General features: G+C 38.5%; 1 protein-coding gene across 10 annotated transcripts in view; it reads left to right on the top strand.

Annotated features, from left to right (window-relative positions):
- TMEM117 (transmembrane protein 117) overlaps nucleotides 1-24,609 on the top strand; it is a 625,554-nt gene that overhangs the window by 69,314 nt on the left and 531,631 nt on the right. The window contains exon 1 of one of the 10 annotated variants that reach the window (XM_055581383.1): nucleotides 21,030-21,083. The exons of the other annotated variants lie outside the window; for them this stretch is intronic. The gene's annotated coding sequence lies outside the window, so the exon portion shown is untranslated. Of the gene's footprint in view, nucleotides 1-21,029; nucleotides 21,084-24,609 lie in introns of those variants that run through there. 10 annotated transcript variants of the gene reach the window in all.

Here is a 24,609-nt window from a genome sequence, read left to right on the forward strand (position 1 = left end):
CTGTTTGCTTATTGGCGTATGAAACGTTACTAGTCAAAACAGAATTCTTAATCCTTAATCCTTCCCTCCAGATGAGTTCATACAGCTACTGGATAATTTTAAAATTAATCCTATGAATTTTCTTTTAATAGTGTTATGTTTCCTTAGTAACATAGCGAGAATTTAATTTATACACTTCTAGGTTTTCAGTGTTAATCTAGACTTTCAGAATACATTATGATTAAGGATGATTGGTAAAAGACCCTACTTGAGTCATAATTAATAAGAGTAGACCCTACTTGAAGTTCACATTTCTAGACCTGGCCTTTATCTGTCTACTGAGTGGGAGGCTATTTTCATCTCACCTGTAACCCATTTGAGATGTCTAGGATGTAGGCAAAGAGTGACTGCAGAGTCACAGCAGTGAGTTGATCTTGCTGACCTAATACGGTGTCCCCTCAGCGGTTCTGTATGGGTGAGAGCACCTTGTGATGTTGGTATTGAATAACTTACTTCACAGTGTCCAGCACAGTAGTTATTTGTGCTCTACCGGACTGCTTCTCTTATACAACGCTTCTCTTGAAATTCAACTCCTGAACTGATTTGTTAACCTTTGCAGTAGAACCAGAGAGTCTGAGACCTACAGAAGGTAGAATTGACTTTAAGATGAAAGCGGCTTTACAGGTAGTTGGAAAAGCAACCTATCTGACTAATTCAGGAACTTCCAGATTCTTAGTCCCACCAAAGAAGACAGCAGTCATCTTCCGCTTGGCATGGAGCAGCTGTCAGTGAATGAGTATCTATCAAATATATGTGATAACCAAGCATTATATCTGTTATCAAAAAGACCTTGATAATGAAGCCTCTGCCCCCATACATGAAGCTTTCAGACTAATGAGAATTCAATACAAGGCCTAATTCAGTCACATTTGAGAGCTGATGATTGTGCTGTTTTTTGAAACTCATATTGCTTGAAGTCTGGTACTGAGTATATTTAATTAAGAAACTGAAAATATTATTTTTAGCTCCAGTTGAAGCCATCCTAATAGTAATGAACTTTGTAAGGCATGAAGAGAAAGTGGGATTGTGTAGGGCACAGTTTCTTGAATGTCTTTACTGATGGGTCCTCTGTCTAGACCACAGTGGCAATTTCATGATTTGTGAAAGATTTTAAACTGTCTCCTGGACTATCAAGAGACAAACTTATTTTCAGTGTATGTTAGAGAATTTTAACAGATATAATAGATATAACAGATATAATGGTTTATAATATAATAGATATAAACAGATAACAGGTATAATGCTTGGTTATCAATTGTGTAACACATTGGTAGTCTATATTTGCATTTTGAAGTAGCAGTACTAAACAGCCTTATTCCCTGATCATTCTGAATAAACAGAAATTTACCACATAGTGAAATTTGCATATTGGACTCATGTGGAAAACTGTGTTTTGCAATGAATAGAAGCTAATTCAATGAATAGAAGACTTTCGAAATTCATTTTAGGTATATTTTTTTTACCACATTTTAATTCTTTCTGAAGTGAGAATGTACAAAAATCACTAATTTTCAGCAGCTGTAAAAATAACTATCATTATTGAGCACTTGCCCAGTGCATATCACGGTTCAAGGTACTTTATACTTGTTCTATCTCGAATTAGTAGCCTCATTAGCTAAGTAGTGTATGAGAAAGAAAATGAGCTTTGGGGGCCATCAGAGCTGGATTACCACTGTATAGATTTGTAACCTTACACAGCTATTTTTCTTGTCTCTGGAGAGGTTTGTCATACCATTCATGTGTACTTGTTTTATCCTCATATGTATGTTAATATAAAGCTGGTCAAATCAATAGCACTCAGTGTTTATATTAATCCCTTGGGTGAGAATTGAATGTGAGTTTTTATTTTGAAATTTGGAGCCCACCTACACTTTTCTCAATCTGTTCTCAAGTTGTCTGATTCTCCTAATAGCAGTAAAAATCTAAAAAATCTACTGGTGGGATTAGACAGCTGGAGCTTGCTACATTGTATTACATTTGAATAAGGTATTTAGATACAGTGTTTTTGGTGTATTTGTTTGCTTGCCTGCTTTTTTCTTAAGATCCTTAGGATCTTAGCAAGACTTAAGAGTTCTGAGAATAGGAGTAGGCACCACACAGAGGCAGATTAAGAAGTTGCAGCACAGAGTGTGACTCTTTTTGGGAAACCATCCCTGTTAACCAATGAAAAACCAATGAAAAAGAGAAATCAATTAGATTCTTTATTATACTTGAAGATCCTCTCATGCTTTAAAAATATTTTATATTCTTTATATTTTTCTAGGTTTAGAGCAATACTTACTTGGTATAGAGCTTTTGATAGCTATAGAACCAAATGTGCATGCAAGAGAGAGAGAGGAAAGAAAATTAAATTCATCTACCATTCCACCCTGTTGCTGGGAAAGATTGGAGACAAAAGGAGACAAGGGCGGCAGAGGATGAGATGGTTAGATATCACCAACTCAATGGACACGAATTTGAGCAAATTCCAGGACATAGTGACGGACAGGGAAGCCTGGCATGCTGCAGTCCATGGGGTCACAAAGAGTTGGACACACAACTTACCTACTGAACAACCATTCCACCAGTCTTGACTAACCAGAATACGATTTTGATTCTGATTTTTTCCATTTTATTAAGTTTTATAAGATAATTTAAAAAGACTATAAGATTTCTTATCATATAGCTATCTTGTAATTTATTGAGCCAAATTTCATTGGTTACTTAGGTCATTTTTTTCTGTTGATATAAATGAAGCATTTCTGTGTATAAATCTTTGCCTGAATGTCTGACATTTTAAGGGAAGACTCTTTGGGAATTATTTGAGTCAAAATAATAGAATTTTAAAAAAATATGAAAACAAATCATACAATAGCTTTTTGAAAAGAATGGAACAGGTTGCATTTCCACCAGTAGCATAGAAGAGTTTTTTTTTTTTTTTTTCCCAGATGCCTTCCTTTTTAACAGTATGTTGGTGAATTTACAGTTGGTTTTGTGTATCTTGAGAAGAGTCATGCATGGCAGTGCTCACTCCATTGGACCAGAAGTTTAGAGGATCTGAAAGTTGGAACTAGACGTGCCCTTGAGTGGAAGAGGTTGAGGTTGGGATGGGGTATAGGACCAGGACATAACTACAGACATTGGGAGGAAGTCCATTCAGGAAGGTGCTCTGTTGTATACAGAGCGCAGACCTAATGGTTTTATCAGGACAGAGAACCAGGCACAGAGGGATGTGAGCAAGAGTCCCAGTTACCACATCTAAAGGATCAATTGGGACTAGGTTTCAGGAACAAGCCAGAAGTCTAATTGTTAAAACTTTGCCAAAGGATCAGTTATCAGAGTTGGACTAAGAGTAAGCTTGACTTGATATCTGGTGCCCTACATTGAGCCAGAGTTTCTGTCTCATAAGGATGCTATTGGTCCAAAGCCTAAGGTAAGACTGAACATCCAGGAGAGATTAAATGGCTCCCACTCTGCAGAAAGGAGCTATGGGTTTGGAGTATATTGGAAGCAGGCAGACCACAGTAATATCACCAAAGGTGACTATCAGTGTTTTAGAAGAAGTTAGAGAGATATATGGTGATGTAGAGGAGCCAGACCTAGATATAGTGCTATTTAACACTTCTGTTAAATTGATAAATTAGAGAGCAAGCCATTCACTATTCAAATGACATTAAATAAAATTAGTAGCTTGTAATTTGGGAAATTAGATTTCAATATTATCTTGAAAAACTGGATAAATGATTAAAACCCGACAGTAGCTTGGTAAGCACAAATGTCCAACAATACCTTTAAATAGAAAAACAAGTGCTACCAATAAATTATTTCTACTCAATTACAGACTAAAGGATTGAAGACCTTTATTTTCTAGTTGACCTTTTCTGGAAAACTCATGAACTATTAATGGAATTTTAAAATTGAGACATTAGTAATTTTAGTCTTATCAGTTTTAATATCTCCTGAAATGTACTGGATTTTTTAGCGTCTGGTTACATTTAGAACAAGAATAAAATATGTATCAGACCTCTCTTTGGTGCCAATTGGCAGGTACTTTTCAGAATAAGTATTGTATTTTTTTTTTTTTTTGGCTCCAAGTCAAAAGAAAATGGATATCATGAAATTATGAAAAGGAAAATATGGTTTCTCTAGTGCTGGGTGGGAAAAGGTCACTAAACACTACTGATTACTGCTTCTGCTGTGGTTTTAATAAAAACTTCTAAGAAATTGAGTGTTGAGGACCTGAGGTCAATTGAGTACAAAAGAGAGTTATTGAATATAGAGCAGAGAAAAATAAAAATTAGCTGAGGAGACATTGGAATGAGTCATCCCACTTTTTATAAATGGAAATATCAGTGCAGCAGAAAATTTTATTAGAATGATTTTCATGTGTTGCACTAATAGTGTGCTTTCAGTTTCATTAAAAATTTTTATAATACTTGAAAGATATAACCCACTGATGTGGATTTTTAGATAAAGATGAAAAGGTTAGTGGTAAGGGAATGAGGGAACACTTATAGCCTGAGATATGGGCCTTTCAAGAGCCCTAACATTACAGAAAATGTAAAAATGTCTGATATAACTGTGCTTTTAAAACAAGTTTCTACCAGGGGGTGGAGGTGATTTTTTTTGGAGGTGATTCAAGCCAAGCAACCCTCTTTCTGGCAGCTCAGCTCAGTCTGGGCCACTTATATGCCTAGCCATGGCTATCTGGTTGTCTGCCCTTTTGAAACAAGAATCCTATCCTTTTTAATCTTCCTACCACCAAGAGTGGTTGAGTGTTAACTTCTGCCTCAATGTCTCCTTTATGTACTCAACTTCTCTTCCACAAAAGCTCAATTCTTTAATCACTATCATATTTAATGATATAAACTATTTAATGCACTATCATATGCATTTACAGAGTATTATGTTTTATCTAAGTGAATGCATGATCATCTTGCCAGGTAGTATAATTTAAAAAAAGAAGCAATTCAGGTTTTCTGAAATCAGTTTACCTGAGCGATTTAGCATCCTCACAGATTAAAAAGGATGGTTTGAAATTGTTTTTTAAAAATCATAGAATAAACCGGATTCTTAAAATTGTTCACTAAAAGAAATTTTATTTCCTTAAAAACAACTTTTTAATTTAAAATCCTTTGTGATATTAGTGTTTTAAATGATATCTTCATCTTTTAAATGGGAATTTCCCAGTATACCTTGAATTGCTGGCAACTATTTATAATGTGGGCAACTGGTTTTTAAAAGATTGGGAAAATGTCCCTTTCATTTGTGAGTAAAACAAGCATTAAAATTAGTGGGAAAAGTCATTGTTAAATAGAGAAGGCATTATTCTGTTTCCAAATCTAGATGGCAGAGCAGAATGTGTTCAAATCAGAGAGATTTGTTGATGATGACTTGATTTTAGATTTGCCACTGAATTTCCATGGCCTGAAGAAAAATCTTTACTCACCAGGGAAATATTTTTCAGTTCCACCTGCATATATTAACCTACAGTTAACTTCAGGGCTAAAGATTGCATGAGTACATTAGATTACCTATAGCATGTATTAAAATAGATTTTGATATTACTAGTCCTAGAGTCCTCACCATGCCCTTTCATAGGAGAGGTCCTCGCCAACTCTTTTGTACCACTTTATCATCCCAGGTGAGTGTCTTAGCTCCCATCTCTCTGATCCTTTACCCATCTGAAGATGGAAAAGCAATCATACAGCTAATACTCACTGTATCCAAGAAAACCAACTTCTTGTCATTATACCAAGCAGGTTAGTCCCTTTATTGTTCTAGTTTCTTCATTCCAAAAATAGCATTTGCTTCAGTATTTACACATCAAAATCTGTTTTTTAAGCCTCTCTCTCTGTGTGTGTATGTCCAGTCTCAAGATTTCTAGCTCCCTAAAATTTTAGTGAAAGCTTTGAAATGGTGGCTTCAGTTGATGGGCATCAGATGAGTTTCTTAGTACTCATATTAGGATACTTGTCCTTTTTCTCATCCCCAGTATGTACCCAGTTGAGTTTTTGAGGCATGTGATGGGAAGGTGGGAGGCAGTCCTGATGGGGAGTGGGGAGCAGGATCATCTCCCTTCTCTTCCTCACAGACTCCATGGGTCTAGATTTTTCTCCCATTACAGAACTCTGGTTACATCAACTGTTAAATCAATTCACCTATACTTTTAAAACCACTTGTAATTTTTTATTCAAGTGTGTGTGTAAGAATAATATCAGAAAAATGCCATGTCTCGACCTTTTCTATATAGTGTAAGTGTGTTAGAAATAACCTGAAGTGTAAGCTGTGGTACATATACACAATGGAGTATTACTCAGCCATTAAAAAGAATACATTCGAATCAGTTCTAATGAGGTGGATGAAACTGGAGCCGATTATACAGAGTGAAGTAAGCCAGAAAGAAAAACACCAATACAGTATACTAACACATATATATGGAATTTAGAAAGATGGTAATGATAACCCTGTATGCGAGACAGCAAAAGAGACCCAGATGTACAGAATAGTCTTTTGGACTCTGTGGGAGAGGGAGAGGGTGGGATGATTTGGGAGAATGGCATTGAAACATGTATAATATCATATAGAAATGAATTGCCAGTCCAGGTTCGATGCATGATACAGGATGCTTGGGGCTGGTGCACTGGGATGACCCAGAGGGATGGTATGGGGAGGGGGGAAGATGGGGGGTTCAGGATGGGGAGTACGTGTACACCTGTAGCGGATTCATGTTGATGTATGGCAAAACTAATACAATATTGTATAGTAATTAACTTCCAATTAAAATAAGTAAATTTATATTAAAAAAATAAAAAAAAGAAATAACCTGAAGTGTTCAAATTAGAGAAGAATGAAGACTAATTCATCCATTTAATTTAGGAAAGTTACTTAGGCTTGGAGCAAGAACTTTCATTTTCCATGAACATTTCCATGAACTCCTGGGTCTAGCTCTAACATCTTATTCTTTATAGAGAAGGGTGTGAACTCTGCCTCCAGCCTATTCTCATTGACAACACTGTTTTTTGTTCTCTGCATGTTTTCTTATGATCCTCTGCTCCCAAATCCCTAAAATTTTTCTGTTGCTTTTGTTGAGATCAGATGAGTGAATATAGTTAAAATATATTTTCTTAGCATTATCATGCTCATAATATCATTTATTTATTTATTTCCATGTTGTGGTTACAATGATTCTGTTCATTTTTACCAAATATTTTTACTAGTATGTTAAGCATTACATTGTATTTTGAAACTACCTTTTCTACCTAAACATTATTTTCTTTATAACATATTTTCTTTTTATTTCTATTTTACTTTTTCTATTTTATTTCTATTAATACTTATTCATAGTTGATCAATGCATGCTGTTGTTGTTATTCTGCTGCTAAATCATGTCCTACTCTTTGTGCCCCTGTGAACTGCAGCACGCCAGGCTTCCCTGTCCTTCAGTATCTCCTGGATTGCTCAAACTCATGTCCATTGAGTCAGTGATGCTATCCAACCATCTCATCCTCTGTCATCCCCGTCTCCTCCTGCCTTCAGTTTTTCCCAGCATTAGGGTCTTTTCCAGTGAGTTGGCTCTTCACGTCAGGTGGTCAAATATTGGAGCTTTATTTTCAGTGCCAGTCCTTCCAATGACTATTCAGGGTTGATTTCCTTTAGGATTGACTGAGTCCAAGGGACTCTCAAGAGTCTTCTCCAACATCACAGTTCGAAAGCATCAGTTCTTTGGTGCTCAGCCTACTTTATGGTCCAACTCTCACATCCATACATGACTCCTGGAAAAATCATAGCTTTGACTATACAGACCTTTGTTGGCAAAGTGATGTCTCTGTAGATCAGTTCACATTCAGATCAGATCAGTCGCTCAGTCGTGTCCGACTCTTTGCGATCCCATGAATCACAGCACGCCAGGCCTCCCTGTCCATCACAAACTCCCAGAGTTCACTCAGACTCATGTCTCTCGAGTCAGTGATGCCATCCAGCCATCTCATCCTCTGTCGTCCCCTTCTCCTCTTGCCCCCAATCCCTCCCAGCATCAGAGTCTTTTCCAATGAGTCAACTCTTCGCATGAGGTGGCCAAAGTACTGGAGTTTCACCTTTAGCATCATTCCTTCCCAAGAAATCCCAGGGCTCATCTCCTTCAGAATGGACTGGTTGGATCTCCTTGCAGTCCAAGGGACTCTCAAAAGTCTTCTCCAACACCACAGTTTAAAAGCATCAATTCTTCAGCACTCAGCCTTCTTCACAGTCCAACTCTCACATCCATACGTGACCACAGGAAAAACCATAGCCTTGACTAGACGAACCTTTGTTGGCAAAGTAATGTCTCTGTTTTTGAATATGCTATCTAGGTTGGTCATAACTTTCCTTCCAAGGAGTAAGCGTCTTTTAATTTCATGGCTGCAGTCACCATCTGCAGTGATTTTGGAGCCCAAAACAATCAAGTCTGACACTGTTTCCACTGTTTCCCCATCTATTTCCCATGAAGTGATGGGACTGGATGCCATGTTCTTCATTTTCTGAATGTTGAGCTTTAAGCCAACTTTTTCACTCTCCACTTTCACTTCATCAAGAGGCTTTTTAGTTCCTCTTCACTTTCTGCCATAAGGGTGGTGTCATCAGGTCATGTTAGATGAATTATTAAATAAACACATGTATACCTGTGGCGGATTCATTTCGATATATGGCAAAACCAATACAATATTGTAAAGTTAAAAAATAAAATAAAATTAAAAAAAAACTAAAAAAAAAATAAAGATAGTAGAATGGAAGCTCCATGAAGGCTAGGATTTCTGTCTGTATTTTTTGTCTGTATTTTCAGCATTGACAAGAATGCTCAGCACATGGTAGACACTCAATAAATATTTGTTCAATGAATGAAAAAATATGATTTCCCCCCCTCAGTTAATATTATCCTTAAGGTGCTAATGTTTTGGGGGCTTCCACGGTGGCTCAACAGTAAATAATCCCAATGCAGGAAATGCAAGAGATGCAGATTTGATTCCTGGGTCTGGAGAAGGAAATGGCAACCCACTTCAATATCCTTGCCTGGAAAATTTCATGGACAGTGGAGCCTGGCAGTTTACAGTCCATGGGGTTGCAAAGAGTTGGTGAAACTGAGCACATGCGCTGATGTTTTAATGGTGCTTTTCCATGTGATTTTCAGTTAACATGTAGCCTTTTATCTCCTGTTTGTTCTCCAAGGAAATTAATCTCATTTCTTTATATTTTCATTTCAACCAGAAATAAACTTCAACAGTTTAAGTGTTTACCGATCATAGTTTTTCACTATGATTTTGAATAACTTATCCTTCCCTACTCCAAGGAAAACTTGGCATCATTGAAATTATTCACTAAAGATGTCCTAGGCGTTGAAACATTCCAAAAGAAAAGTTCAAAAAATGTTTTGAGCAACTGGAAATGTTTTGAGAGATGGAATTCTTTATATAAGCTCTAAGTTTGTCATTCTTAACCTCGCTGGGGCCACCGATCCTTTTGAAAATTTGATATCTATCAAACATCTGACCCTGCCAAATGGACATACCAACATTTAACACACATGCAACGTGTTTGCCTTAATAAGCCTCTGAAAGTTTATTCGGGCTTCCCTTGTGGCTCAGATGGTGAAGAATCCACCTGCAGTGCGGGTGACTTGGGTTCAGAAGCTTATTCATGAACTGTCTATGGGTTCTTGGACTCTGGTTAGATAACCTGACTTCAAAGGCATAACTATAATACCAGACTTCAAATTTTTGAGCTCAGTGTCTGATTCTGATTCATCTTCCATCACAGAAAAGTGCTTTATGCTTAACAAATATTAAGTGAAATAATGTCTAGAGATAAAAAAGTCATAGTTTTATGATAATATTTTAAACTTTTTACTATCAACATGTTTACAAAGGTTAATAAAATTTGTCTTGGATATTTGTCCTGTCATGTTGTAATATAAAGGACATATATGATGTCCAAGGGGAAGGGAGCTAACAGAAGGACTTTTCTTTATGGAAAGCTGGGACTATCTAAATGGCATTTGCATGGGAATTGGACATAGGGGAGCAGAAGCAGTTAGAGGTATATTTGACCACGTGCAACTGTTACTCTAAATCTAAGACCCAGTTGTTCTCTTAAGTTTATGAATCTTTCCCATTTTTGCCACTGTGTGACAAGTTGCCATTATTGCTCGACTATATTATCTCTAAGAAATCAATATAAATTGGATTTGTGCAAGGCACAGAGTCATGCAATATACTTTGATATGAGAATAAAGGAAACTCTTGATTTACGTTTTTCATTAAGCACTTTGTTCACTTCCATCATGGCAAAAAGAAAAATAATTATTTTTATTGGTTTATAGAAATACAATTGAGAACAGCAGTATTGCAAGTAAGAATATTAAATATATCTTGTCAAATAAGATAAAAGGTATCATGAGATCTTCTATTTATACTGATGCATTTCAATAGACTTAATTCTCCCATGTTTTGGGGATGTTAGGTATAAGTACCTAGATGTGAAAGGTAGAAATGCTCTATCATTTCACTGTTTCTCTGGTGCATCCTGGGGTAGACAGAGGAACACAGGAGAAGTTTTGGGCTACGTTTAATTAAGTGCAAACCCAGATCCTGCAACCTGATGTATAATTGATGTGTGGGAGAGTTGGAGCCAGGAGGGAGGGTAAGGAAAGGATAGGTTTGGAGGGCTTGATGCTAACAACACGTACCTACAGAGAAAAAATGGAGTTAGTAAACTTGTTCTGACTCTGATTTGGTTTTGCTCCTCTTCTTCTCCGTAAGTCTTTTATTCCCCTTCTCCTACCTGCAGGTCTCTTAAGAATCTCAATGAAAATGAACACACTCCGCATTCTTCCTTGAGATGGTGATCACTTCTTATTCTTCCTTGCTGCACGTATGATATGGTGATTGCATGAACTAACTCATTCATTTCTCAAATCATCCTGGAGTTCCTAATGTGTGTCAAGCACTGTGCTAGGTATTCAGTGGGGAACAGAAGAGACACAGTTCCTGCCATTGGAGCTCTAGGCCTCTGGTTAAATGCATGGTAGAGAGAAACATGGGGAACAATGTGTTACTCTTACAGTCTCAAACTGATCAATCTCCGTGTGGAAGGGTGCCAGGATTGATGAAACTGGGCAGCAGTAGTGGCTCATCTTTATTCTTCTTGCGCTCATTCGTGAAATCAACTCAATTTTAAATTGATTGGCTCTGTCTAGAAAAAAATTTGAGTATGTGGGAATGTTGGGATCGAAAGGAGAGGAAGCTGAAAGCTTCAGATAGTGGGGATTTGATCTTATTTGACTTGTTTATAATGTAACAGTTATGGATCACTTGATAATACTCAGTGATGTAAATTCGCTTCCCCCCCTGAAAATATAAATTAAAACCAATTATACATCTGTATATCAGAAAGTATACAGCATCTCCTTGGGGATTTCCTTCTCCTCCTGATTTGCTTAAGAGCCCCAGCAGCTTATACTATAAAAGGATGGTCTGATTGACTTTCATCCCCAAAGCAAAGCACTGATACTTGAACAGGGTTACACCATTTCTTTTTCTGCTTCCATACCCTGTCAGTATTGAATGACAGTCCCTCTTAGGCCCACAGGTAGCCCTGTTCTGCACTGCCCTCAAGGTGCAGGTCCTCCCCATTGTCCTAAGAATGAGATTTGGCCCAGCCCTCAGTGACATTTACTGAAGGAAGTCCACACTTAGCTTTCCCCTTCAGTTAATACTCCTGTGACCAGCCATCGCCCTCTGGGGTCCAAGCACTGTGACAGGTGGCTGGAAATGGAGGACAGACCAAAATCACTCCTCTTCTATAGACCCTGGACATCTTATTTTGAGTCTGGTTTATCAGCCCACAGCTCTCTTTGCCTCACCGTAATTTTGTTTCTAGAGCTTTATTGCCCTTTTTTGTCCCCTGACCAATTAATCTCCCTAACTTCAAATTCCATTCATTTTTTATACTAAGTGATGCACATCCCAATCAGTGATAACTTTGCATAGCCAAACAAACACTCTTGCTTGATCACAAAAGGGTTTATTGCACCCTTGTCCTAGGATACTGGCTGTCTACTAGCCCTAGAATTGCCTAATTAGAGGATAGCTCAGGGGGGCATAAAGAATTGTTTGCTTTCATTATTAAAAGAAAGAAAAAAAGAAGTAAGAAGGGGAAAGAGGGAAGGAGGGAGGAAGAAAGAGAGGAAGGTAGAAAAGGAGGGGAGGAAGGGACAGGAAGGGAAGAGGGAAGGACAGAAAAATCCAGTAGTTTATTGAGTAGATATCATCTTCATATAGAGGGGGAAATGAGGGTAAGGAAAAATTTTTTTAAATGGGAGGATATGACCACAATTCACTGTTGCTACTACAGACATTGCTACTTCCTGCCTCCAGCACTAACAATTCAGTCTGATCCAGAGAAAGAACTGCCATGCCCATTATGGTGAATAGTATCAGGGAAAGGGGGAGGCTAAATTCATAGCTACTCCTAACTCATTCTTCTCTCTCCGGCTATATTTTGGGGCAGTCTGACTATACTGATCTCTTTGGCCATCAGAAGAGGGAAAGCTTGGAGGGAGAAAGGTTCAAGGGGAAATGGAGACGTGAGGGGGGATTCCCTGTCCCAGCTGTTCGCTCTTCACTGCCAAATGTTTTGGAGAAGGAAATGGCACCCCACTCCAGTGTTCTTGCCTGGAGAATCCCATGGGCGTCGAGAAGCCTGGTAGGCTGCAGTCCATGGGGTCTCACAGAGTCGGACACGACTGAAGCGACTTGACAGCAGCAGTAGCAGCCAAATGTTTTCAGTGACTTAACGAAAACTATGTTAAATGTTTTTTTGCTTAAAAAATTGCTTAAATTATTAAGCTGAAGTAAGACTATTGTATAGAATTTAGAAACTGTAGCAAGATTCAGGGAGAAGACAATGGCAACCCACTCCAGTACTCTTGCCAGGAGAATCCCAGGGTTGGTGGCGGAGCCTGGTGGGCTGCCGTCTATGGGATCACACAGAGCTGGACACGACTGAAGCAACTTAGCAGCAGCAGCAGCAGCAAGATTCAGAGAAGAAAATTTCTCTTGTAATCTTTCATCTAGAGACCACCTCTGTTAATATTTTGACATGTGTTCTGTGAATAAGACGTGCACTTAGACTGTATATTCAATATTTATCATAGTCCTACCCCTTCCAGGCCATTAAACATCATTTTTACACTCATCTTAATGGCTATATGATTTTGCCACTTTATTGCACCCTGATATTTGGTTCAACATTTAGGATGTTCATGAGATGCCACCTTTTTAAACTAGTTACATCACCCCAATATGAACATCTTAGTCCCTACATTTTTCTACATTGTTAGAAAGGCGAACCCAGTGAAGTGTTTTGCATCACTGCCTCTGGAATATGTAACTGCTGGGTCCTGGTGGGGCTCTCCCTACAGTTCTTGGGACTGAGAAGTCAAAGATTATCTGTAGCAATTTTCTTACTCCCTCACAGGACTCATATGTTTCCTAGGGCTGAAGGGGCTAAACCATAAACCAGGTAGATATACTGGGCAAAGCCTCTCCTTCCTTCAGACTTCTTGTTGTCCTAAAATAGATACAGGCTTCTTCTGGCTGATACGATTTCAGTGTTATGCCCAATGCTTCTTGGCTGGAGATTCCCATGGACAGTGGAGCCTGGTGGGCTACATTCCATGGGTAGCAAAGAGTCGGACATGACTGAAGCGACATAGTATGCGTGCATCCAATGCTTACACTTCCCTCTGCAGTTCCTCCTAGTGGCTCATCCTTCTTTGCTTCTATAATTAGATCCAAGTTAGGGTTGGAGCTTTCCAGAGCATGTTCATATTATCTGAAACCACTTTTAAGACCTTTCTATGCCTAGTTGTAAATATGGTGAGTTGCATGCAGAGATCAAATGTGATTCACTGATGTAGAGATAAAATAATAACTCACCTTGAGCACATGCCATGTATCAGGTACTAACAATCCTGCTGCTGCTGCTGCGTCACTTCAGTCGTGTCCGAGTCTGTGTGACCCCATAGACGGCAGCCCACCAGGCTCCCCTGTCCCTGGGATTCTCCAGGCAAGAATACTGGAGTGGGTTGCCATTTCCTTCTCCAATGCATGAAAGTGAAAAGTGAAAGTGAAGTCGCTCAGTCATGTCTGACTCATAGCAACCCCATGGACTGCAGCCTACCAGGCTCCTCTGTCCCTGGGATTCTCCAGGCAAGAGTACTGGAGTGGGGTGCCGTTGCCTTCTCCTAAGATACAGTTAATATTATTACCCTCATTTGGCATATGAAGACCCAGAGGTGGGGTGGGGTTACATAGCTGGCTGTAGGTCATCACAGTGGGCAGTAAGTAAACCAGAATTCAAGCCTTTATGGTCTGTTTCTTGAGCCCTCACCCTTACTCATCAGTTTAGTTCAGTTGCTTAGTCGTGTCCGACTCTTAACAGACTGCAGTCTGCCAGTCCTCCTGTCCATCACCAACTCCCAGAGTTTACTCAAACTCATGTCCACTGAGTCAGTGATGCCATCCAACCATCTCATCCTCTGTCGTCCCCTTCTCCTCTCGCCTTCAATCTTTCCCAGCATCAGGGTCTTTTCAAATGAGTCAGTTCTTCCCATCAGGTGGCCAAAGTATTGGAGTTTCAGCTTCAACATCAGTCCTTCCAATACACACCCAGGACTGATTTCCTTTAGGATGGACCAGTTGGATCTCCTTGTAGTCCAGGGGACTCTCAAGAGCCTTCTCCAACACCACAGTTCAAAAGCATCAATTCTTCAGCACTCAACTTTCTTTACAGTCCACCTCTCACATCCATACATGACTACTGGAAAAACCATAGCCTTGACTAGATGGACCTTTGTTGGCAAATTAATACCTCTGCTTTTTAATATGCTGTCTAGGTTGGTCATAGCTTTTCTTCCAAGGAGCAAGTGTCTCTTAATTTCATGGCTGCAGTCACCATCTGCAGTGATTTTGGAGCCCCCCAAAATAAAGTCTGTCACTGTTTCCACTGTTTCCCCATCTATTTGCCATGAAGTGATGGGACCAGATGCCATGATCTTCGTTTTCTGAATGTTGAGCTTTAAGCCAACTTTTTCACTCTCCTCTTTCACTTTCATCAAGAGGCTCTTTAGTTCTTCTTCGCTTTCTGCCTTAAGGGTAATGTCATCTGCAGATCTGAGGTTATTGATATTTCTTACTCATCATGATGATATACTCATCATGTATATCATAAATATATGTGTATAATTTTTAGTTTACTTTTTAAAAGTTTCATGGGCTGAAATAAAACCAGGACATTTTGTAATTCTTACCTGATTTTTTAAGCCAATTATTTTACTTGCTTCTAATTTTAGGTTTCTTTTAAGACTTTTATCAGGCAAAAAAGCAAAAAGTTTCATGAGGACTTATAAACTCATAGAATGTTTTAGCTTGAGTGAGGAGTCTCAGCAATGCCCTTGTCCTGTTGTCTGGTTGTATAGACAGGTTGTGATTTTAGACCTTGGCTGGTTGAGGTTGATTTAGATTTCTGCTCTGGTCTCTATTCCAGTCTCTTGGTCTGTGGCACTGAGTCATCCTCACTGGTTTGTTAGATATCTTACTCTTCTCTAGTGAGGAGGAGAATCCTTCAGTTGCAATTTCTGCTCCACCAGAATACTCTTATCAAGGACACAGCCTGTGATAGAACATAACTGCCAGACACACTTACATTGTTTGACAAAATTATGGCCTCCATGGTGCTGTAGGAATCCTGGCAGATCATAGACCTTACCAGAGACGTCATTCTGCCCTTGCCCAGGCATTTCTTTTTAATTTTGATAATAAGTGACTGTGCCCTTTTCGTTTATGCAGGCTCCATCTGGTGTAGTCTGATGAAGGTTGATGGTTATTTTTATGTCATCAGCAATCATATTTTTTGTTTTATTTTTAGAACATTTTTAGAATGTCTCTTGCAGGCATTTTGGAAAAAAAAATCTCTTTTTTAACTTGTTGCCAAATTCCTACTAAGGTTAACAGCAAAGTTTTTCAGTCCCAACCTCACTTAAGAATCAATCATTGCCTAAACAAAAGGTTATTTCACCCATGCTAATCCTTCTGTTTGGCTTTGTATAATTGAGTAGTTAATTAGAAGCTGTTTGTGATTCTGTATTTCAAGATAAATGCTTTCTGGACTCTAGACCTGTTCTTTGATTTTTTTTCCTTCCCTCTCCCTTTCTCTGTCTCTCTCCCTCTCCTTCCCCCCCCCCAACCCCCACCCTTTCTTTCTTCTTTTTTTAAACTAATTTTGATACTTGCTTGGTGCAGTTCTTCATGTGGGTCTGTTTGCTCTTGATTCTGTGTCAGCCTCCTATATGCATTTTTTTTTTTCCTTTTGGCTAATCCACATGGCTTGAAGAATCTTAGTTCCCAGACCAGGAGTTGAAACCACACCCTCAGCAGTGAAAGCACAGAATCCTAACCACTGGACGGCCACGAACTCCCTCTGTGCCTGCCTCCTTGACGCTGGGGATTATCCTGTGTTCTACTGAGTTAGAAACTGTCTGCCTTAGCCAGCACTCAAAGCCAGTGTATCATTCTCACCCTGCTTCTGGAAATGCTTTCTTCAGTCTCAAATGACTATCTTCACACAAAATCCTCTTTCTTATCTTCATTCTTTTTAATTTCTATAAAATTCGATACTGTTAACCATACTCTCCTTGATATTTCCTTATTTGATTTCCATAGTGAATGTTATCTACTGTATTGCTGTGCTTTTTCTTCTTTTTCGCCTCCATTTTTGTTTCTTATCTTCCAGTTTCCTATAAGTACTAAAGGAACTAGATGACATAGCTGCTTCTGTGATTCAAAAACTCAAGCTTCTATGATTCAGACACTGGAGATCATGCTGTGTCCCTAGCCCTCCTTTCCATTCTTTTCTTCTTCCCTCAACGGATGTTTTCTCTTTCTTGACTTTATTTACTCTGTAGAATAAACTGATTGGCTCTGGCTTGATGAAGTTAAAGGTTATATCTTTAGGGCCAACGTCACTCATGTTATTTCTATCTCTTTTAGGACCTCTCCATCTGAGATTTTTACTAGAACTCCAGATTTGTCTCTGACAGCTGTCCATTTCTGCATCTTTCCCTCTTCTGCTACTGCCATTATCATTTCCCAGGTTCCCGAGTTTGAAATGCTGAAGCCACTCTCTGACCTCTGTCTCCTTTATACTCAATAGTCTATCAGTTGCCAAATTTTATAGATTTTATCCCTTAAATGTCCTGTACCCCGTCCTACCCCCTCCTTTTTTCTTTCTTTTTGCCATCATACCAATTCAAACTTGTACTCTTTCAATAGGCATTTTAAAATCTATTCTTTACAATGTGGATAACTTTGTATGAATATATCTTCTGAAGCATAACTCAGAGAATGCCTCTTCTCTTTTTGGAAACCCAGTTATTCACTGTGTTTAAAATGAAACTTAGATAAAATAATACTTTAAAATGAAACTTAGGTAAAATAATACTTAGATATTTGAAGTCTCCCACAGCCTGACTCTAGTTACCTTTTTGCTTTCCCTCCTGTAGCCTGCTTCCTTTATCTTATACTGCATTTAAACTATTGTTTTTGTTAGTCATTGATCTGTACTTGTGCTTCAGCAATACGTGAACTGTGAACTTCCAGATGTTCAAGCTGGTTTTAGAAAAGGCAGAGGAACCAGAGACCAAATTGCCAACATCCGCTGGATCATCAAAAAAGAAAGAGAGTTCCAGAAAAACATCTATTTCTGCTTTATTGACTATGCCAGAGCCTTTGACTGTGTGGATCACAATAAACTGTGGGAAATTCTGAAAGAGATGGGAATACCAGACCATCTGACCTGCCTCTTGAGAAATCTGTATGCAGGTCAGGAAGCAACAGTTAGAACTGGGCATGGAACAACAGACTGGTTCCAAATAGGAAAAGGAGTACATCAAGGCTGTATATTGTCACCCTGCTTATTTAACTTATATGCAGAGTACATCATGAGAAAGGCTGGGCTGGAAGAAGCACAAGCTGGAATCAAGATTTCTGGGAGAAATATCAATAACCTCAGATATGCAGATGACACCACCCTTATGGCAGAAAGTGAAGAGGAACTGAAAAGCCTCTTGATGAAGGTGAAAGAGGAGAGTGAAAAAGCTGGCTTAAAGCTCAACATTCAGAAAACGAAGATCATGGCATCTGGTCCCATCACTTCATGAGAAATAGATGGGGAAACAGTGGAAACAGTGTCAGACTTATTTTGGGGGGCTCCAAAATCACTGCAGATGGTGACTGCAGCCATGAAATTAAAAGACACTTACTCCTTGGAAGGAAAGTTATGACCAACCTAGATAGCATATTCAAAAACAGAGACATTACTTTGCCAACAAAGGTCCATCTAGTCAAGGCTATTGTTTTTCCAATGGTCATGTATGGATGTGAGAGTTAGACTGTGAAGAAGGCTGAGCACCGAAGAATTGATGCTTTTGAACTGTGGTGTTGGAGAAGACTCTTGAGAGTCCCTTGGACTGCAAGGAGATCCAACCAGTCCATTCTGAAGGAGATCAGCCCTGGGATTTCTTTGGAAGGAGTGATGCTAAAGCTGAAACTCCAGTACTTTGGCCACCTCATTGGAAGAGTTGACTCATTGGAAAAGACTCTGATGCTGGGAGGGATTGGGGGCAGGAGGAGAAGGGGATGACAGAGGATGAGATGGCTGGATGGCATCACTGACTCGATGGACGTGAGTCTGGGTGAACTCCGGGAGTTGGTGATGGACAGGGAGGCCTGGCGTGCTGCGATTCATGGGGTCGCAAAGAGTCGGACATGACTGAGCGACTGAACTGAAGTGAACTGAACTGATCTGTACTTGCTTTACATATCTTTTACTCATGGTGTCATTCATAACTGGAGTTTTTGACTCTAGTTATAATAAACCTGCCCACTTTTCCATCTTTTATTATACTTAGTTGGTTCTCTTGAAATAATGTCTCTATCCTTATTTGAGCCCTATAGCATTTTATGTTTTTTTTGTGTGTGTGTGCTTTTCTTACTTAGCTCTGCATTATTTCCATTTGTTGAGCTGTCAGTCTCTCTCTACTCAACTACCTATCAGTAGCCTAGAAACTCCAAAAATGTAGCACATTGTTTTCTTTCTGATCATTTCCACACAGCACATGCATGTACTTCAGCAGAGAAGGTAGTTAATAAATACTTGGTGGATGCATAGATGAGTGAATTGTATTTTGCTCATTTTCCAGAGCTTGGTTTTCTTTATATACAGAGAAAGAGGTTTGTAATCTGATAGAGCTAGCTTTAGAGTCAAGATATCTGATTTCTACTTGCATGATGTTGGACAATTTATGTAATTTCTCTGAGCCTTTACTTTCTCATCTGTTATTGGGGAAGAATCGTATGTGGTGCTTACTATGACATTTGAATGAGATATTGTGTGAAAGACCTTGGCAAAGAGAAGAATCAGTACAAGTGTTGCTTTCCCTGCTGTCTTCCATTCTTTCTTCTTCTTTCTCTATTATCATAAATTAAATAACAATGCAATTGTTATTTACTTTTTGTTCCTGTGTGTCTTATCTCCCCAACTAAATGTTAGGTACCTTGAGGGAAGGAACAGTTTTTATATTCATACAGCAGTTAAGATCGGGTTCTACATAGAGAGTTGTTCAATAAATATTCATTGGATAAATGAGGTTTACCTCTTTACTCAGTTGACATTCTTTCCATTCAATGACTATTTTATATTGGCTGCTTCTCCATCTTTTCTTCTGTTTGGCCTCTTTCCTCTTGTTATTCACACATCTCCCAAATTGCACACTCATGCTTTTAAGGTAAGTTTTCTTCCTGAACTCTACTGTTGTTTTATTGTTAAGTTGCTAAGTTGTACCCGACTCTTTGTGACCCCATGTACTGCAGCTTGCCAGGCCTCCTGTCCCTCACCATTACCCAGAATTCGCCCAAGTTCATGTCCATTGAATCAGTGATGTTATCCAACTGTCTCATCTTCTGCTATCCTCTTCTCCTTTTGCCTTCAGTCTTTCCCAGCATCAGGGTCTTTTCCAGTGAGTTGGCTGTTTGCATCAGGTGGCCGAAGTATTGGAGTTTCAGCTTCAGTATCATTCCTTCCAATGAGTATTCAGAGTTGATTTCCCTTAGGATTGACTGGTTTGATCTCCTTGCTGTCCAAGGGACTCTCAAGAGTCTGTACTGTACCTAGTCCTAAATCTTTCTTTTTCCAGATTGCCTACACTAGAACACCTCTTGTGAGCAGGACCAGAGAAAAACACAATGAGTCTTTTTGTTGCATTTAACACTGAATCAAAAATATCTCACAAACTTTGGTTTCTCTCAACATTTACTAGTTATTCCTTTCTTTGGTGTTAGAAAGCAGTATGCTTGCAATGGATTCTGTTAGTAGGAAGGACTATATAGTTAGAGAATGGAGCAGTAACTTCACTGTCTATAGAGGTTCATTATGAACCTAATTCTTTTGAATTTTTTGTTTGAACTTAAGGACTTTCTTGATGATTTCCTGATGGTAATGGAAAATAGAGAATGCTATAGAAATTAACATGAAGGCAAACCTAGCCTTATTTGTGCCTCTGGCTTAATTATATTTAGTCATTTAAATGTCTGTGGGATTTTTTTAAGTAAAGGCATTACAGTAAAGTGATGAATTTGGTGAATTTATGTTAGCATGACATCATCTTAATATTAGGTTTCAGTTGGTCTAGAAATCAGCTTTGCTTTGAAGTTTTCTTGGTTAAACCATGTTGATTTATTAATGTAAACTTTGCTTAAATTCTCTGAATCTCATTATTGTAACTCAAACAACTGAGGTAGTTTACATTAGTATAAAAGTTGAAATTCATGAAAATGCTGCTTGGTGTCTACATGGTTTTATTTTGTCATTTTGTGGGCTGTTTAATTATTCTAATCACTGATGTTTTTAAATTCTTTAGAAGATCCAGGAAGAAACACCCCTCATCTCTGCCCAAGTTCCAAACAAATTAAGAAGTAAGTCATAAATATTATAGTGATCAAGATAATATCTCTATTCTGGAATACTGTGAGCTGGAGAGTATGTGTAGCTTGTATCTGCAGGCAAGGGGACTTCTCAACACTCAACTCTCGAGTTAGGTAGGCTTCCCAGTCCCAGGCAGTACTGCACTGATATACCTCCCCTGGAGGAGCAGAGCAGAATTTGTTGTGCTCTCCAGGAGAAACCAGGTCTCTAGAGAAAAGGCACTAAACAGTATATGCCAATTTTCTTCTTCCAAAATGATCAGTCAGATATGTCACTTCTGCCCTGTAAGTGGAGAGAGGTTAGAAGTGGTATAGCCAGTGGAGCATTCTCTACTTGGAAGGAAACAACCTGGGGTAGGGAATAGACATTCTTGTGATAAGTTGGTGGTTAGGAAAAATGGTATGTACAACGAAAACATATTTATCTTGGTATATTTAATAAAAGGAATAGCCGAGAGTTCACATATTACTTTGCATTTAACAACTACCTAAAAAAATTTTTTTTTCATGTATTTGGTGTGCAAATTAGGGTGACATCTGGTCACACATTTGCAATTACACAAATGATTCCCAATATGCTCCTGTAATAGGTATCACTGTTTTATCTAAGTCTTAATGATAAACCACAGTAACATCTAACCTGTTACAATATCAGTATTCATCATCACCAATGCATCATAAGTTATTACTTCCCCTAGACACTGAAGAATAACTATTTTCAAGTTTGTACAAGAGACTAACTCAAAAGAGATATTTGGAAAGATTTTCCTACCAGGATCTCTGAAACTGTTGGTTTTCATACTTGATTAAAAACAAAATTTCCTGTCATAATTTCAAGTTGATATGCCACAAAAATAGTTTCATTTTGTATAGTCATGGAACTGCTTTGAGGACAAACAGTTCTTTGAATTGAAAGTATCGAGAAATATACCAATATTCTAACCACAGATTTTCATGCCTTCACATACAGAAAAATAAATGTCAGTAATATTCTACAGTGATTAAGTCATAGAAACAGTTGTGATGTTCAGGATAGGAAATAAATTTACATATACAAATTTGCGTATACATTAATATTTAATATATAAATATTAAATATTAAATTATCTCCATCAAACCTTATAATAAAGCTACATAAGTAACTCTTTAATAAAATACCTATAACACAGCCTTGAAGTCCATAACACTACATATGTGTCCACATATTATATAAGAACTAAATAAAAAGTGGATTCTATGGAAGCAGGACTTCAAACAAGAATGGAACAGTGGATTCTAATGGGCTGTATACATTAGCTCTTTTCTGTAAAATGCATTTTGTTGGCAATCCGGAGTATGATGTGGTTCCTTATTTGTTTTCCTTGTTTATTCTTTTTATATCAGAGATAAATTGTAAACATTACTAAATTAAAACTTGAAAGCAATATTGCTTGCATGCTCAAAGATGAAAAAGTACCCCTAACAGCTAAATTATAATGTATTATTATTCATTCAGTTTGCATGGACACTGAATGAATAGGTCCTTTAAAATAACTAATCCTCTAAAATAATAATAATAATAATAATGAATAGATCCTTTAAAATATAGACACACATAGATCCTTTAAAATAACTCCTATCTTTTTTATTTTATTGGTAATATATGAATCAAAACTCTGGCTAAAACGTTATAAAATATGGTAAGAAAATGACGCATCATGTGAATTATAGTAGCGATCAAAAGAAAATATCATTAGTGACATTTTCTACACAAAGGTTGCCCTTTAAAATTACTCAATTATTTCAAGACTTTCATGCTGTGAAGATTATTTCCACAAAGTTTCTTTTGCTCTGTCACCATAATGTCAAATACTTTATTAAGGTAAAGTAAGCATTATTTTCTATTTTGTGATATTAGATCTTTCATCATGAATCATATATCTTATTAGGTTTTGTTATTTCCATGCTTCTGATTCTCAAGTGGCTCCTATTAGCTGTCAGGATAATTACAGAGCTTAGAGTTTTTTTTGCTAGGTAACAAACTATCCAAAAATTCAGAGACTTAAATCAATAATAAATACTTTTCATGTCACATTTTCTCTGGGTTAGGAATTTGGGAGGAGTTTGGCTGGTTACACCTTGGGATCTCTCATGAGGTTGTGTGACTATTTCAGCCAGGGCTACAGGCATGTGAAGGCTTGTCTTGAAAGTTCTCTTCCAAGATGACTCTCTGAAGTGGATGGTGAGTTGGTGCAAGCTATTGGCTGGAGCCCTCAGTTTCTTACCACTTGATTGTCCCCAAGACATGACAGCTGATTCCCCTAGAGTGAGCAATTCAAGAGAGAGACCAAGGTGGAAACTTCAGTGTCTTTCACACCTGGTCTTGAAAGTCACTTATTGTCACTTCAACAATTTATCACCTGTCATGCAAGCCAGTCACAGTTCAGTGTGAGAAGATTCTACACAAGGGATAACTAGCAAGAGGTGAGACTTGGTAGGAGCCATCTTGGAGTTTGGCTGTCAATTTACAAATGTTTATTTTAGTTAAAGGTATTAAATTGGGTTAGAGGGTCATATTTATACTCTGGGAAATAGTGAAGGACAGGGAAGCTTGGCGTGCTGCAGTCCATGGGGTCGCAAAGAGTCGGACATAGCTGAGCAACTGAACAGCAACAGAGGGTCATATTTATATGCGTAAAGCAATTTCACTGACTCTTTGAAACCTCTAATTCTAAGCTTCTTTTTTTTTAACTTTGCATTTTGTATTTATAAAGTACGATTATTTTCTATTAACAATCCTGATTAACAATGCTGTGGTAGTTTCAGGTGAACAGTGAAGGGACTCAGCCATGCATATACATGTATCCACTCCAGCCTTCTTCTAAATCTCAAACATTTATTTCTTGCAGTCCCCAGGGGCATATCATATAGGCTGATGAATCTGTATTCTGCTTTAGTGCCTTCTGTTGATGTCCACTGCCTGGAGGTGGGGCGGGGTTGGGGCTGGTAGAGGCTGGTGCTTCCATTGCTATGGCTTCATGTTTTAACCTACTCAGTTTGAGATCCATGCCTATCCTCTGGTTTCCTGCTGCTCTTGCGTCGCTTCAGTCCAACTCTGAGTCCGACACTTCAGTTGTGTCCGACTCTGTGCGACCTCATAGACGGCAGCCCACCAGGCTTCCCATCCCTGGGATTCTCCAGGCAAGAACACTGGAGTGGGTTGCCATTTCCTTCTCCAATGCATGAAAGTGAAAAGTCAAAGTGAAGTCACTCAGTCGTGTCCGACTCTTAGCGACCCCATGGACTGCAGCCCACCAGGCTCCTCTGTCCATGGGATTTTCCAGGCAAGAGTACTGGAGTGGGGTGCCATTGCCTTCTCCGTCTGGTTTCCTAGTGCTCCCAAAATTATAATCTCTCAAACTGCTAAAATAAAGATGAACTCCATGAAATCCTTCCTCTTTTAGATTTGTACCAATTTCCACCCAAGAATGGAAAAAATGTTTCTGTTTGGATCTCTAAATTGTGTATTATTTTATTC

The sequence above is a fragment of the Bubalus kerabau genome, chromosome 1 (assembly GCF_029407905.1).
Source record: "Bubalus kerabau isolate K-KA32 ecotype Philippines breed swamp buffalo chromosome 1, PCC_UOA_SB_1v2, whole genome shotgun sequence".
Taxonomy (NCBI): Eukaryota; Metazoa; Chordata; class Mammalia; order Artiodactyla; family Bovidae; genus Bubalus; species Bubalus kerabau.